A 14,324-nucleotide genomic window follows, 5' to 3' on the forward strand; every position below is an offset into this window, starting at 1 on the left:
ACCTCCCTCCTGGGAGTGCTCATGAAGAAGACGGCAGTTGGGCCATGACTGATCCATCTCCTTGTGCTGGCAATGCTGCATCTGCTCTTTTCCTGTATTATTGTAGGCAAACACAATTCCCTTCAAAGGTCAGCCTGGTTTTCGTATGAAGAATGTCACCTTCTCTTCTGGGTGTGCCTCATAGATACAAGAGGTTCCATTTGACACAAACACATGGAAATAATAAGCCAGACCTCTGATCCTAGTACTTGTCTTTTCCCAGCAGAGTCCTGGGATAATGGGCGCTGCATATGGCCCATGGGTATGCATGCCTGAGACAAGGAACAGAGTCATAATCAAACAGCCTGACTCCTAGACAACTGAGCTGGGGCCACTGTAGCAAACACCCTTGTCAGGATGCTTTCTAGATGGCTAGAAGCCCAAAATCAAGGCTTGGCAGGCTGTACTCTGAGACCTCATTCCTTGGCTTGTGGGTGTATTTCCTTTTACACATGACTCCTTTTTGTCTCTGCTTTGACCACCTCTTCTCATCATGGCACCAGCATGTTGGCTTAGAGTCTCCCCAGCGATATCACTTTACTTTAATTACTTCTTTAAAGTCTTCATTAGACTTCAGTTATAGCTCAGCTAGAGCACCTGCCTAGCATGAAACCTAGATCTCAGGTTCCACCCCCACTCAGCACTGCCCAAAGTACAAGTAAAAAGTTCTACGTCTAAATGAGCATACTCTAAACACTAGGGTTTGAAAGTTCAAGATGTGTGTATGGGTGGGAAACTGAATGGCTTACGATACCTCTGGTCCTTGGGTTACAGCCGTCTCACTTCATCTCACATACTGTGAGTTCTGTTATCCCATCTCTGCCCAGTCCTCCAGCATCTCTCCAAAGCTTAGCTCCTCTCCTGCAGGAAGTCTCCTTTCTGCCTCAGCTGCATCCTCCTTCTACATCTTAGCCTCTCATCTCAGACCCTTGCTTCTCTGCCTAGGTTTCTGTGGAGAGCTAACCTCCCAATTGGGCCCTGCAATGTGGAGGGCCAGGACCATGCTGAGAAATGAGGGCAGGAGATGGGATCAAGGTCTTATGGTGTGCAGGAATGACTTGGTGGGGGGAGGGGAGGAGTCAGATCACCAGGACCTGAAAGCAGTGTTTGGGAGGGATTCGGGAGTAAGAAGGTAACTGGGTCTCTTTGTCCTTCTTTCCCCCCTGCCCAGGCCTCTTCAGTGGGAGGGATGGCTACCAGATGTCCTAGATGCCTCTGAGAACTCCTCCGCCTCCAGTCCTGAGAGGGTCAAATGGAAGCCCTGTAATTTCTGGATGGAGAAAAGCATGACTGTGACTTTCCCCATCCTTGCTCCTACTTATGGCTTTGGATCCGTGCTGTCTCCTTATTGCCTTGACCGGTTGCTCTTTTGACTGCGGGCCACACAGCTGCAAGAGACTATGCTGTGGGTGAGAAAGAGTCAACAGCAGGGGCCAATTAAGTCCTTGGGGTCTGGAATTATTTGTTTTCATCAGTGTGTCTTGGCCACTGGAGCAATTTCTGGCACACAGGATAGCAGAGGCTCAACAGAAAATTTTGAATGCGTGAGAGAGAAGGATGAGCAAGCATTGTCTCTGACCTTGTGGTTGTCTGTGGAGATGAAGAGTGTCCTCTGTGACCCAGCCAGTGGGCGTCCCTCAAAGCAACAAGTGAGAAAACAGGAAGGATCCGGGGCTGTGGGCTTGCCCCCTGAACCTGGGTCTGAAGAGCAAGGACAGACAGGAAGTTCAAATAATACTGACCCAGTGAGTGCACTACTGAGCACATGAGGTAGATGCCTGGACACCAGCCAAAGACAGCAAAGAACAAGGGAGTCTGAGCCACACACACCTATCTGGACTCTGGCCATGGGCTATAGGTGAGCCCTTCTTTTGATGCCTCAGTTCCTAGTCTCCAGTATTTCCAGAAGGTATCAACAGCTCTTCTGTCTCTGATAATCAGGTTTCTCTTCAACCTTGGGAGATTCTATCCCAAGAAGGTAAGCAATGACCTCCCCAGAGACATTCAGGAAGGGCTGTCCATCTAAAAGGGCAAGAGGGAGCATGGGAGTTCAGATCACGTAAGGGCTTCAGGGAGAAGGGAGTTCAGATCGTGTAAAGGCTGCAGTGAGAACTAGCTTTGCCTTGACTCCCACGCCTCCAGCCAGCCCTGCAGGCCTCAGCAACCCTCAGTTCCATGGCCCCAGGGGTGCTGAAACAGCCATGAAGGCTTTACAGGGTCAAGGCCATGACATTCTCTGGGGGGAACCCAGGCTGCCTGCAGGGGCTCTAAAGAACACATATGAAGCAGTTGGAGGACCTCAGCCCCTGACAGGATGCAGAGTCCCTGTATGGCCATAGTCAAACTACTCTCCACCTAGTCACTGGCACCATTTCTGAGTCCTGAAGAACCAAAGCTATGCCCATGGTGCCCACAAGAAGGGTGTCCCAGTCAGGAACATGCCTCTGCAGCCTGTGCCCTTGACCTCCCCAGACTTCGAGGTCTGGGAGGGAAGGGCAGATACCCTGTGCCTGGCTTGTCTGTGTGAACAGTCTTCCTTACAAGGCCTGGCCCACAGTGCTTCGTGAAGGCTTGCAGCAAGCAGTATGGATCCAGGTCCTGTAACTAAGCAGGATCCCACACAAGGCAAGACCATGGCTAAAGAAAAGCATCAGGAACAGATGGGCAGGGCATCTTGTCTTCAAGAGCACTTGACTGCTCTTGTAAGGGGCCCAGGTTCCATTCCCAGCACCTACAGGGCAGCTGGCAACCACCGGCCAAAGCTATTGGAGTGTACGTAGATTGCCTGTGACTGTCTCTTCCAAGCCTTTATAGGGGCATCATGGGACCGAGAGAGCAGAACCAGATAACAGATATCCAGCATGAGAGTTCAACTTAGGGTGCTGCTTCTGGACCTCTGAAAAGGGAGCTTTCTGCTGAGCAGAGCCATCTGTGGTGGCTACACAGAGAGAGTCCCTCCACTGGACATAGTCAGACATGTTCAGATCATAGACTGCACGCTCTGCTGCCAGCCTGCTGGTAGAAAGGTCACATGTCATTGCCACGCAGCTGTGCACAAAGCCCGGGGCTAGCTGCCTCTTTCCTCACCTGTGGAAGTGGAGCTGGTGATAACTGTTCACAGGGCACCTTAGATGGTGTGCATGCACACACTCGAGTCCTAGAACAGCGCCTGGCACTCGTATTACTTTTCATTGTTCAGTCAGATACAACCACTCCTTGGCTGCAGGCCAGCAGATTGTATGCCAACAAATGCCATCTGGGGCCTTGGGCTAACACTTTTTCTCTCCATAGCCTCTATACTGATGATGTAGGTTCTCCTAGGGACTGGTGGATAAGGGGGAAGTGGACCTTATTTCTAACCATCTACCCTGCCATGAAGCCCTTTGCAGACCCCATCCACTGTCCACAAAATACACTCACTGGCTTGGGAGAAGATTCATTCACAGGATCACAGAGAGGTCTTTGCAGAGACACAAGATGTTAGCAGTGTCCTCAGCTGGAAAGTCTTGCCCCTGCTATGTGGTCCCTATGTGAACACAGAAAGCCCTGGGCCCCTAAGGTCCAAAGTGGCCAAGCCTGGGAACAGGGCTGAATAGACTGGCGTTTGGTTCACTGAGCTCCCTGGAGAGCTGGGTGAGCTCCCACTGAGTCATGCTCCAGATCCTGGGGCATGATGGAGCCAGGAGAATTGCTTTTGGACCCCAGTTTCTTTCTGGTTTACTTCACACCCAATAACTAAGTGTTAAAGGCCAGAGAAATCCTTCAGGACCCACACTGCTCAACCACACAGAGCCCAGAGAGCTTGTCTTCTCCCTGCCCAGGTACCATCCTGCTGGCAGGCAGCCCCATTCTCCAAGAGATGACATGACAAACCTCACTATTCAATCTCTGGGAGGCTCAGTCTCTCCTCTCAGAGGCAAAGAAGACCATTGCCTACCTTCTAGGTAGTAGAGAGGGGTGCCAAGCTGTGAGGAGGGAAAATGAAAGGCAGCATCAGGCAGCTGTGGACCAAATAAGAGCTGGGCTTTCTCCTGTCCTTGCCTGTCAACCAGACCTTGTGTTCCCCAGAAGTCCCAGCTCCCAGCAGAGATTCCTCCCCCAGCTTCTTCCGGGAGGCTGCTCTAAGCAGGTCTTGTGGTAACAACCTCAGCCTTAATTTTAGTTCTGGGCTGGGTAATTTCCCATGATTACAGGCCCTGTCAGTAGAGCAAGCACTCCAGCTGCTAGTAAGCCAGCAGTCCTCTTCAGGGCAGGGCCAGGCACATGCTCACACACGTGCCTCACCCTCAGGGATACATGCTCCCTCTCATGGGTGTGCACACACAAACATTTGCACACTCACACATGCCCATCCGCACACAGGCACACTCACGTATACATGCACACTCAAATGAACATTTACTCTCTTCAGGACAGGCCCCAAAGCTGTGCGTGCTTGTGCCATGTTCATCCCAGCAGAGAGAGCTTTCTATGCCATGCACACATACAGTTTCCCGTCCCCTCATCCTCATAGCAAACGATGAGTCTGACAACAAGAACAGAGACGACAGAGATAAAGAGACAGTACGGAACAAGGGCTTTCTCTTATGAACCCCCACTTTCCTGCCAGAATCTTTGTTTTTCTCTCTCTCCTGCACTCTCCAGGCTAGCACTCTAATAGAAAGCAATGCCCTATCCCTTTCCCCATAAGCACTCTGTGTGCACATGCTTGGGTGTCACTGGATATTGCTGGTGCTTCCATGGTTTGACTGTGTCCCAGAGAGAACATGTGCTGGAAGATCCCAGGGTAGCAGTGGTTAGAGGTGGGGAGGCTTTAAGAAGTAGAGCCATGTGGTACATAATGAAGTCAGAACCACTCTTGGAAGGAACTAATGCTGATAGTGGGGAATGAGTTGATCCTCGAGAGAATGGGGTGTTACAAAGCTCTTGCTGATGTTCAGAGGACCCCTTCTGTCTTTCCCTGTGATATCTCTGCCCCTTCCACAAGTGTGTCCAGTGTGCTGCATCCACCATGTGTTGAGGTAGCCTAGAGGTCCTCACCAAATCTGATGTGTTGACCCCATGCCCTTGGGCACCTAGAACGGTGAGCCTATTTCATGCCTGGCTTTTACGAATCACTCAGATTCTGTTATTTTGTCATAGCAACGCAAAACAGTTTAAGATAGACACCTGCTATGACTCTATCTGTGGCTATAGCTGTAAGGGAGGCAGAGGAAAGACTGTCCATATATACAGACTGCTTCAATGATAGGCAGCTGACCCTCCCTACATGGGTCTCATATTTGTGAATTCCCCTCTGTCTAGTCCCAAAGTTGATACTCCGTACACTTTCATAGCCATTCTGAAACATTTGACTGTCTTGACGCATAGTGCCCAGCCAAATGAGAGGACATTCTCCCTTCTTGTTACAGATCCCATACTTTTAAAAAGTGTTGTCACATCAGGGAAGTGACAAGGTCTGTTTTGTCCCTACTACATGGGCTGTGAAGGGCAAGAGGGTCTCAGTTTAGGGTCTGACAGGAGCCTGGTGCAGCATGATATGGCTTATACATGGAAAACAGTGACAAGAGGGTGGACTGGGACCATTAAGATGATTTCGATGATCCTGATTGGTTGGCTGGGCTGGGAAGGAGAGAAGCTATGTGGAATGACTGCTCCAGTGAAGAAAAACTGCTGGTAGGAAAACCAGCATTTGCAAAGTTTGGAACCAGGCTGAAAGAGCTGGGTGATCATTTCTGGGACATCTTATAGGATCATCATAGATGAAAACTTGAGTTTTGGGGGACCACTTGCACAAATCTGGTATGCCCAAGAGAGTTCTGTCTGCTAAGGTTTTCCTGGGCCCCACATGGCATTCTGGAGTCTTGCTCTCCATCCTACCACCTTCTACATGTAGTTTTTTGTGCTCCAGGACCACAGAGCCTAGCTTCGAGACACTTCTATACACAGGCTTTTGAGAGACTCATCTATTGAACAACATCTTGGCAGCCCCCTTCCGTGACTTTCTCCTCTCGAGCCAGTTCCACAGCAGCTTTGACAGTTCAGCCACCCTGAAAGCCTACATCTCACATGATTTTGTTCTCCATCCTCCTGTGTTCTCAGGATGGGGCCAAGCTCTTATCCCTGACTCTGTGGTATTTCTGGGCACAGTCGGCTTGAAGATGGCAAGACAGAGATGGTTATAGAGTCCAAGCTCCATATTCCAATGGGCCTGAGTAAGGGGCTTCCAAGGTGGCATAGGCAATGGGCAGAGCTATGGCTCAGCCCATCTGCTCTGTGCTGAGCCCTTGATGTGGAAAAGCTGGCTTCAGAGGCTACAATACAATAAGGCTGAGTGGCTGAAGGCCTTCCGTGAAGACCTGGAGGACATGAGAAGCCCTCATACTCCACCCAGCCTGCTCCTGTCTGCTTACCTCACATCATGATATCCAAGGCCACTGGATGTCTGGGAGCAACTCTGTGAAGGCCATCTGTCCAGCAAGAGCCCAGAGCTACGCATGCCAGAGCCACGCCCAGCAGAACTGTGGACCATGCCGGTGCCATGGCGATGCCATCTCGGCCAGCCTTTCTCAGCCCGGTAACCATGGGAATGTACTCAGGGCTGAGGCTGCTTATGCAATGCCTCTGAGGGAGGGAGGCTCACAGACCCACCTACTTGCTGCTGGGAAGCCAGAGAGCCCCAAAAGAGTCTGTGAATGTGTATGTCACCCACCGGCTACTCCCCACTGAGGGACAGGTGGAAAGCCAACCATTCTTGTCTTTGCACAACACCCTGCCTGAGTTAGAATGGCCCTGAAGGGAAGAAAGGGCAGGAAAGAGACAGTGGGGGAAGATGAAAATTCTAACTAGCAAGTTGTGGGGTGTCTGCATACAGAAAGGCTCCAGCCCCCTCAGGCAGCCCTAGGGCCCAGATGTTTAGTATCATAGAGGCAGGACAGCCGCTTTATGTGCTATTTTGGTTTCATGACCCTGAATCTGGGAGCTGGAGCCTCCTAGAGGGAGGAATGAAGAGATGAGATGAGCACAAGCTTGAGAGACAGCCGGAAAGAGCACTGTCCACAGGAAGACGTTCATACACAGGAATGAACCAACCAGAGTAGACTGGAAAAGAAAAACAAACAAAAAAAACCCCTGCTGTTTCTTATTATGTTCCAACACCACAATCTGCTTTTAAGGGCTCCAGGACCTGAGCCTCTGGTAGCCCCCGAAGCTGCAGGGTAAAGCCATCATGGATAGACTCTAGGAGCAGGACACAGGCTTCCTATAGCAATTGTTGCTTCTCTAGATCCTCTCCATCCTGGTCCGGTCGTTCTCTCGGTGCCATCACCCCCATGTTGAATCTACTTCTTGAGCTCAGTTCCTGGCCTTCTGCAGAATTCAGAAGACTCTGGCTGATGTTCTTTTAGCCCCTCGAACCCAACCTTCAACTTGGCTGACAACAATGCCCAGGCTAATGGTCAGCACCCTGGCCTAGCAGCTCCCTCTCCTCTTGTCTCCAGAGGCTCCATGAAATCCCCACAGTCTCTTCTTTGACTCTGTCAGGAACCTGGGAAGCAGATGCATGCACAGCACTGCCTCTCCTCCCAGGGTTCCTCAGCATTCTACTCCACCCTGACACTAAACAGCCCAGGTCCATGTCCCGTTCAGTCAGCATCCTTCCCCTTAGCTCCCCGCCCACTGCAAAAGCTCTCTGCCAAATGTAGCCAAGTCTCTTATGCCCTGTCTCTGAGAAAACCTAATTCTGTCTTCTCTAGTTGAAGTAGCCAAATTATTAATACTGACTGGCAGTCATCCATGTGCCCTGCCCTCCTGTTTTATATCCTCCAGATAATATCATTTCCCACCTCCATGCTTCACAAGATCCCACCTACTATCTGCTGCTACCCCCTCAACTCCAGCCAAGCATGAATTTAGCCATCATGATGAAATAGGAGCCACTGGCCACCTCCCTCTACTGCCCACTCTCATAAAAAGTCCCATGTGACCCTGCTCCTGTCCGTAGGCAAATACCCTCTTCCCAGCTGGCAATGCCCCTACGTGGGTTTTTGGTCCCCTTCAGTCCCCCGTGACTTTCCCTTGACTGCACCAACCCTCAGCCACCAGTGCCTCCATCTCTGTCTGAATGGTATCTGTGCCGTTCTCTCAGAGTCGAGCATAGCCACACCTGCTTAGATCCGCTTGGACCCAGAATTGCCTCCCGTTACCTAGGAGGTCCCCTCCGGTCCCAGACACAGTTCAGCTGCATACACTGCCCCCGCTTTCCCACGGCCCATTCATTTCCCAGTACCCTTCTGTCTGGCTCCCACGTCTGCCAATCCTCTGCCAAATCGGCTCTTGCTGAGTGCGGTGCTGCCAAATCCTGGATGTGCCTCTAGCCTTCTCTTGAAAGGCTGCTCAGCAGTGCTCAGACCCTTCGCCAGAAACTCCTTGCCACACTCTTTGTTTGGCTCCATGATTCCACGTTCATCTGCTTTCCCTCCCACCTCTCTGGCTGTTCCTTCTCAGCCTCCTCAGGAACTCCGGCTTCTCAGTCAGACCCTGAGGGAAGTCGAGCTGGTGCTGTTCCTCACGAGCAGGCTTGGCCCCTGCTCTTGGTGTTGAAACCCAGTCATATTCCAACAGCCATGATTCCGAACTTCCAACCAGATCTCTTTCGATCCCGCTGCTCTCGGCAGCCCAAGGACATCTCACACATACACCTCACTGGAGGTTCATGGCTCTCCGTACGGATCTGCTCAGACTGACTGCCACTCTCCTCTCAAACTCTCTCCTCTACACATACCAGGAAACCTCTGAGAAACGTTTGTTCACGTGTTTCACTTCAACTGTTAACACCTTCTGAGTCTGCCCTTGCTCTTTAAACTACTGTCTGCCTATTCAGAGCCTCCAATTTGGATCTCATTGCTTTTAGTAGAGGCCTCTGCCTGAAATACAGTCTGCATACACCAGCTTGGGGCAGGAGGGTTTCATTATTTCAGACACTTTTGATAGCTCTTGGGATAAAACTTCCCTCTTATGGCTCTCCTGGCACTTTGAGATCTGGATATGGCCTGGGTGACCCCACTGTGGTCTCAGTTAGCTTTCCCTTTCCTCACCGAAATTCACCCATTGTACCTCTTTCCAGTCCCCTCAGTACCAAGCTCCTCCCTTCCAGGGCCCTTGCACATCTGGTTTCCTCTACCTGGGCTTCACCTAGCCAACTCATATTCATGGTCTAACTTAGCTTAGCTCTGCGCCCTACTGGAAGCCTTAATAAAAAAAACCTCCACACAATGTTTGGCCTTCCAGACCCTTGTTCTCACTACATTTGACTTCTCTTTTGCACCCAATGCTAATACAGTCATTGGAGTGGTTATTTGTCTCCTTGTGCTAAACATCTGTCCCATTAGTGGTTGGTCAGCCTGTTTGGAGTGACCTTCCTGTGTTCGAGGCACTTGCTACGTACGTGAGGAGGAGCCAGCCATGGTGCTAGCCACAACTTGCTGTCCCAATCCTGTGAGATGACAGGAGCAGGACCCCAAGCTGTCCCCATCAATGGACACTCCATGGCACTGTGTTGACAGAAAGCAGCACCAGGAGCCTAGGGCCTGGCGGGTCTGTTGAGAAGCATGGCAGCAGGGAACTTCAGCCTCTCGGGACAGCCATGCAGTGTTCCTGGCACTCTGTGCCCAGCGTGGTGTGGACAGCTATGTCTGTGGCTAAAAACAGTGGGGAAAAGCCCTCGCTACGTTGGTGTGGGGTGTGCACTGGTCCTGGCTACTGAACCCTACCCTGAGCCCTTGCCCTCCAGAGACCAAAGATCACAGCACCATGTTCCTGCAGAGCAGAAAGTGAAGCAGAGACATCCTAATGAACTAACGAAGGAACAGGGGGCCCTCATAGGAATGAAGCCCAGGAGCGTCCCAGGGGACTGCGAAATCCGTTCTGAGGCTCACTGTCCACCATGTGCCACCTCAGAGCACGGCTCCCAGCACTGAAATTAGCCACAGTCTAGATGCCTTGACAACAGAGCCAGGATGGTCCCCTGCACTGTCCGGCTGGGTTCTAAGATACAGCCAGCCAAGCTCTTGGTCCCAGAGTCATTCTCAAGCCATCCCTGCTTTCACCCACACCCTCTGCCCTAGCCACTCCTGCCTTCACACACACCCTCTGCCCTAGCCATCCACATCCAAAATGGCTGCTCTAACACCCAAACCCAGGCTCAATCTTGAGGCTCTTTCCATATTCCTGAGTGGGGGAGCTCAAGTATGAAGGAAAGTCCCTTCCTTCCTTTCTTCCTTCTTCCTTTCCATCCTTCCTTTCTTCCTGTCTCCTTGCAAAAGTCCTCTCAGGACCTGAAGAAAGGTGCTGAAAGAAACACATGAATTGGAAAATGGAAAAAGGCTTTTCACAAAAAAAGCCAGGGCCCCAGGAAACTCCTTTAGCCTGACCCTTTCACAGAGACCACCCCACCACAGTGGGGTCTCTGGTGGAACACTGATTCTCCTGTCTCTAGGGAGTCTTCTTTCCTCTTTTTGCCTCTCTGTCTCTTTCTGTCACTCTGTCGGTCTGTTGCTTTCTCTTTCTCTCCCCCCCCCCCATCTCCATGTATACTTCTTACTCAGCAAGGCTTGGTTTCAGATAACCCTGCTCTTCTTCCAGGACCTTCCCTCCCCTGCCTAGCAGCTTCTTCTTCCACCAGCCTTTTAGAATTGCTGAGCCTCAAGCCAGGTCCTGGGAGTCCTCTGTCCCTCTCCAGATCAGGGCCTCCTCCAGGAATTGCCCAGTCCCCTATCTTGGCCACAGTTCATATGCCACCTGGTGGCCAGGATGAACATTGCTTTTTTTTTCTCCTCCCACTCAGTTTCCTTTCCAGAAAAACAGTTCTACCATGGAACTGTAACTAACCCATCTAGTGCCCCCCTGAAAACCCTTAGACATCACCTTCTAGCCAACCTCTCTTGCCAGAGAGAGAAAACCAAGACTCAGAGAAAGAGAAAGTTTGCCAGTCAAGATATTTGGCATGAACTCACATGTGCATAGTCTAAGTCTACAGTGTCCTGTCATAGAACAAATTAAAAAGGTGGTAGGGCTTTGAAGCGCAGAATAAAACTGGAAGAAGTAACCACAATAAAACCCATAGAGGCAGATGCATAATTCCCAAAGCCAGTGTTTCCACCACAGCTGACAGCATAAGCTTCATTATGTAAATACTACCTAGCCACTAACTAGCATTTACTGCCACGAACTATTAAATAGCAACCAACTTCCCATTAACCATTAACACTCAGCACTGACATTAGACTCTAGACACTAGACTCTAACTGCTAACACTAACTAGCCACTCACCACTAATTAACCACTAACATTAACACTAACCGAGCTAACACTAACCATTAACCAGTACCGCTGTAATAACTCTACCAACAGTGCCAGTACCAGTCAGGGTGTTAGTGAAAGGAAACAGTGCAGAAAATCTGTCATGCTGTCACAAAAATGCACTATATCAGCTTTTCCAAGGAGAAGTCTACATTGGTGTAAGAATTATAGGCCTAGCAGAGTTGACTCTGAAAATCTCTGTTCATTCTAAATCCTCCCCCTTTTTTTTAATGTTCTTGAAGCATTTAATGCAAGAGGATTTGTCACCACAGCCATTTACTTAAAAAACAAGAGAAAGGAGTAGAGGAAGAACAATGAAGAAGACAGAAAAGGAAGAAGAGGAAAAAAAAGAAGACGATCACAAAGAAGGAGGAGAAGAAGGAAAGGAGGAGGGGGCTTTACCAAAGGCAAGTTCATCAATAACCATCAGCTAAGTAAGGGGCATCACAGAGCCTTTGCAAACTTCATGGCAGAAGAAAAAAGTCAGCAAATGACCTGCAGCAACATCCACTAACCACTGCTCTAACGTGTCCGAGGATGGAACACGAGTGCCGTGACACCACACGTGTCAGAAGAGAACGGCCCACCTTCAATCAGTTCTCTCCTTTCATCTCACCATAGATGCCAGAGATAGACCATGGCTCGCCAGACTTGTGAGGTAAGGGCCTTGGCCTGCGGAGCCATCTCACCAAACTAATCATTTTTAGGTAATGGTTGTATTGAGATATAATACAGAAACTGAAAAAAATCATCCTTCTACAGTGTACTACTCTGATTTTTCTGCACACGCAGAGCCATTGCTTCTAATTTCAGCCCTTAAAAGTCACCCCCAGGTCTCTCCCTCAGCCCCAACAGCCTTCCATCTACTTAAACAATGCTAGACATTTTTTGCAAATGGAAGTGCTACGACTCACTTCTCTCATGGAGCAGTGTCATATGGGTCCGTGTATGTAGGGGTTCTTGGTAACAGAATTAACATTCCACTGTAGGCATATACTGAAATTCATCAGTCAGAGAGCATCCTAACTGTATTCATAATGAGGTTAGAAGCATTCATATACAAGCTTTTCTTTTCTGTGCATGTTTCCAGTTCTTCTGATTCATACTTAGGAGTACATTACTCAAGTTTAACATTTATTTGAGGAACTGGAAAACATTTTCTCAAACAGGCCATTTCACACTCTCACCAGTAATGTGTGAGTTCCAGTCTCTCCATATCCTTATCAACATTTGTTACTGTCTGTTTTTTTTTTCATTGTTCCCATTGTCCTAGGTGTGACCATATCTCAGTAGTAATTTATGTGCATTTTCCTAATGACTATTGATACTGTTCTTATCCTTCCATGTGCTTTATTGTCTTTGAATGTTATTTTTAAGCATAAGGACAAGAATCAAACTGACAAATGTATTATGACATCAAGATGTTTCTGAAAATTCAGAGAAAAAAAACTTTCAGGAAACAAAACTTAAGATGTATGTCTTTTTGTATGAATATAGCTGTTTTTTATTTCATTTGGAATCCCTCTGTGTGCCCCAAATGGTGATAATGATTGCCAGTTACTTACTGTGATCTTAGACTAAAGGCAGAATGTACAGTGGCTTTCGGACAGGACTACACTGATTGTAACGTTTGCCTGCCACCTGCCAAGGCAGAAGCCCTGTAGTAGGACATCATATGCTTCATACAACTGTACCCCACTCAGGAGCCCTCCTGAATGTGAGAGGAAAATGTCATTCTCCTCCATTAGACACACCTGCATGCCAACAAGCTGGCCTTTCCATTCCCAGTTACACAGGAAAGGAAGCCTGGCTAGAAAAATTGGTCTTGCGGGATGGTCAGATCTTTTCTATTGCACAGGATTATAGAGCATCCCAGGGCCACAGGCAAAGCTTGGAAGAAGAGAACTAGCCCCTGGCCATCAGCCGAAGCAAGAAAGGACTAGATAGAAGGGGAGACCCGAGCTCTTAGGGCAGCAGGAGAAAGAGATGGGGAGGGCTGCATAGTGGGGCAAGGCTTCCTGCTAGGGCAGAGCTGGGCTCTGCAGAGCATGGCTGCTGTGGTAGAGCAAGTAGATGTGCTGACCTAAGACCATGTGCACTTCTTCCCGTCCTACTGAAACCCTCCACCCCATCAATCAGCAAATGGCTCCCTGAAGACAGTGCCTGCTCTCTGTCTCCTTCCTCCTGCCAAGAAGGAAGGTGGAAGATGATGGAGGGTGAGAATGTGTGGCATGAAGAGAGCCTGCATTGGGTGGAGGCAGATGGCAGCAGGCTCGGATATGAAAGGGCATACTTTAGTGTTTGAATGGGATGTGTTCCCCATAAGCTCATACGTTTGAACACTTGGTCCCTAGATAGCACTGTGCCGAGAGACTATAAAACTTCAGCATGAGGCCTTGGTGGGAGAGGTGGGTTACTAGAGAATGAGCATTATGGGGTACAGCCTTGACTGATTTTGGTTCTGGCCAGAGCTCCCACCTTTCTGATCGCTGATGCAGTGAAACCAACTGTCTCAAAATCCTGCTGCCCCAGGTCTGATGTTTTCCCCCAACCATTACTTTCCTGCCATGGTAATCTATATACCCTCCCAAACTGTGAGCTAAAATAAATTCTCTTTCCCTTAAGTTGCTTCTTACCAGCATATTTTTATTCAAAGTGATGAAAAAAGTAGCTAACTCAGGACACAAATAGAAAGACAAATGAGAGCGATATGGATAGAACTAAGAACTCTGTGCCCCATCAGGAACAAAACAAAATCAAAACAAAACAGAAGGGCAGAGATACCAGCAATTTCTGGAACAAGCCCAGAAGGCTAACAGACAAGAAGAGCTGTTAGTTCACACTTGCTTGGCCCTAGGGAAAAGGGACCAACAGAGCGCTGCCACTGTACACCCGTTCAGCTTGCAAACATTAAAGGGAAGGAGAAT

The sequence above is a fragment of the Meriones unguiculatus genome, chromosome 3, assembly GCF_030254825.1.
Source record: "Meriones unguiculatus strain TT.TT164.6M chromosome 3, Bangor_MerUng_6.1, whole genome shotgun sequence".
In the NCBI taxonomy this organism is placed as follows: Eukaryota; Metazoa; Chordata; class Mammalia; order Rodentia; family Muridae; genus Meriones; species Meriones unguiculatus.